The 3,261-nt window shown below is 49.0% G+C and overlaps 1 non-coding gene across 1 annotated transcript; it reads left to right on the top strand.

Annotated features, from left to right (window-relative positions):
• Positions 1–508: 508 nt before the first annotated feature.
• On the top strand, positions 509–582 carry Trnai-uau (transfer RNA isoleucine (anticodon UAU)). Its single transcript has one exon. It is a non-coding gene; the product is annotated as a tRNA-Ile (tRNA).
• Positions 583–3,261: the final 2,679 nt, after the last annotated feature.

Genomic DNA, 3,261 nt, shown 5'->3' with positions numbered 1-3,261 from the left:
CAGTTGGGAATGTGAGTCTCACGGGAAGCGTGCAAGGGATAAGTCCCTGCAGTCGCGCTATTCATCTGTGTCCTCGGTGGCTCAGATGGATAGAGCGTCTGCCATGTAAGCAGGAGATCCCGGGTTCGAGTCCCGGTCGGGGCACACATTTTCAGCTGTCCACATCGAGGTATAACAACAACACCTATCAGCAGCTGAGGTTGTCAGTTAGTCATCGTTTATTTCAGGGAAAAGCTGCACGGTCATCAACTATAACTGTTCTTTCGAGAACAAGTTACTGTCTTTGTATATATAGTTAAAGGCTACCCAGCCATTGACCTTTGTCTGTGCGAATGCGCACAGGTTGCCCTAACTCTTACGGGAATCGCCAGCGCGTGCGCGAGTAATGAGTGGGTGGGCAAATGTCTATAAGGTACAATACATATGTAGAATTGTGGACAGTTGGGAATGTGAGTCTCACGGGAAGCGTGCAAGGGATAAGTCCCTGCAGTAGCGCTATTCATCTGTGTCCTCGGTGGCTCAGATGGATAGAGCGTCTGCCATATAAGCAGGAAATCCCGGGTTCGAGTCCCGGTCGGGGCACACATTTTCAGCTGTCCACATCGAGGTATAACAACAACACCTATCAGCAGCTGAGGTTGTCAGTTAGTCATCGTTTATTTCAGGGAAAAGCTGCACGGTCATCAACTATAACTGTTCTTTCGAGAACAAGTTACTGTCTTTGTATATATAGTTAAAGGCTACCCAGCCATTGACCTTTGTCTGTGCGAATGCGCACAGGTTGCCCTAACTCTTACGGGAATCGCCAGCGCGTGCGCGAGTAATGAGTGGGTGGGCAAATGTCTATAAGGTACAATACATATGTAGAATTGTGGACAGTTGGGAATGTGAGTCTCACGGGAAGCGTGCAAGGGATAAGTCCCTGCAGTCGCGCTATTCATCTGTGTCCTCGGTGGCTCAGATGGATAGAGCGTCTGCCATGTAAGCAGGAGATCCCGGGTTCGAGTGCCGGTCGGGGCACACATTTTCAGCTGTCCACATCGAGGTATAACAACAACACCTATCAGCAGCTGAGGTTGTCAGTTAGTCATCGTTTATTTCAGGGAAAAGCTGCACGGTCATCAACTATAACTGTTCTTTCGAGAACAAGTTACTGTCTTTGTATATATAGTTAAAGGCTACCCAGCCATTGACCTTTGTCTGTGCGAATGCGCACAGGTTGCCCTAACTCTTACGGGAATCGCCAGCGCGTGCGTGAGTAATGAGTGGGTGGGCAAATGTCTATAAGGTACAATACATATGTAGAATTGTGGACAGTTGGGAATGTGAGTCTCACGGGAAGCGTGCAAGGGATAAGTCCCTGCAGTCGCGCTATTCATCTGTGTCCTCGGTGGCTCAGATGGATAGAGCGTCTGCCATGTAAGCAGGAGATCCCGGGTTCGAGTCCCGGTCGGGGCACACATTTTCAGCTGTCCACATCGAGGTATAACAACAACACCTATCAGCAGCTGAGGTTGTCAGTTAGTCATCGTTTATTTCAGGGAAAAGCTGCACGGTCATCAACTATAACTGTTCTTTCGAGAACAAGTTACTGTCTTTGTATATATAGTTAAAGGCTACCCAGCCATTGACCTTTGTCTGTGCGAATGCGCACAGGTTGCCCTAACTCTTACGGGAATCGCCAGCGCGTGCGCGAGTAATGAGTGGGTGGGCAAATGTCTATAAGGTACAATACATATGTAGAATTGTGGACAGTTGGGAATGTGAGTCTCACGGGAAGCGTGCAAGGGATAAGTCCCTGCAGTCGCGCTATTCATCTGTGTCCTCGGTGGCTCAGATGGATAGAGCGTCTGCCATGTAAGCAGGAGATCCCGGGTTCGAGTCCTGGTCGGGGCACACATTTTCAGCTGTCCACATCGAGGTATAACAACAACACCTATCAGCAGCTGAGGTTGTCAGTTAGTCATCGTTTATTTCAGGGAAAAGCTGCACGGTCATCAACTATAACTGTTCTTTCGAGAACAAGTTACTGTCTTTGTATATATAGTTAAAGGCTACCCAGCCATTGACCTTTGTCTGTGCGAATGCGCACAGGTTGCCCTAACTCTTACGGGAATCGCCAGCGCGTGCGCGAGTAATGAGTGGGTGGGCAAATGTCTATAAGGTACAATACATATGTAGAATTGTGGACAGTTGGGAATGTGAGTCTCACGGGAAGCGTGCAAGGGATAAGTCCCTGCAGTCGCGCTATTCATCTGTGTCCTCGGTGGCTCAGATGGATAGAGCGTCTGCCATGTAAGCAGGAGATCCCGGGTTCGAGTCCCGGTCGGGGCACACATTTTCAGCTGTCCACATCGAGGTATAACAACAACACCTATCAGCAGCTGAGGTTGTCAGTTAGTCATCGTTTATTTCAGGGAAAAGCTGCACGGTCATCAACTATAACTGTTCTTTCGAGAACAAGTTACTGTCTTTGTATATATAGTTAAAGGCTACCCAGCCATTGACCTTTGTCTGTGCGAATGCGCACAGGTTGCCCTAACTCTTACGGGAATCGCCAGCGCGTGCGCGAGTAATGAGTGGGTGGGCAAATGTCTATAAGGTACAATACATATGTAGAATTGTGGACAGTTGGGAATGTGAGTCTCACGGGAAGCGTGCAAGGGATAAGTCCCTGCAGTCGCGCTATTCATCTGTGTCCTCGGTGGCTCAGATGGATAGAGCGTCTGCCATGTAAGCAGGAGATCCCGGGTTCAAGTCCCGGTCGGGGCACACATTTTCAGCTGTCCACATCGAGGTATAACAACAACACCTATCAGCAGCTGAGGTTGTCAGTTAGTCATCGTTTATTTCAGGGAAAAGCTGCACGGTCATCAACTATAACTGTTCTTTCGAGAACAAGTTACTGTCTTTGTATATATAGTTAAAGGCTACCCAGCCATTGACCTTTGTCTGTGCGAATGCGCACAGGTTGCCCTAACTCTTACGGGAATCGCCAGCGCGTGCGCGAGTAATGAGTGGGTGGGCAAATGTCTATAAGGTACAATATATATGTAGAATTGTGGACAGTTGGGAATGTGAGTCTCACGGGAAGCGTGCAAGGGATAAGTCCCTGCAGTCGCGCTATTCATCTGTGTCCTCGGTGGCTCAGATGGATAGAGCGTCTGCCATGTAAGCAGGAGATCCCGGGTTCGAGTCCCGGTCGGGGCACACATTTTCAGCTGTCCACATCGAGGTATAACAACAACACCTATCAGCAGC

Source organism: Schistocerca nitens, chromosome 5, assembly GCF_023898315.1.
Source record: "Schistocerca nitens isolate TAMUIC-IGC-003100 chromosome 5, iqSchNite1.1, whole genome shotgun sequence".
Taxonomy (NCBI): Eukaryota; Metazoa; Arthropoda; class Insecta; order Orthoptera; family Acrididae; genus Schistocerca; species Schistocerca nitens.
This window is presented reverse-complemented; position numbering and strand designations above follow the sequence as displayed.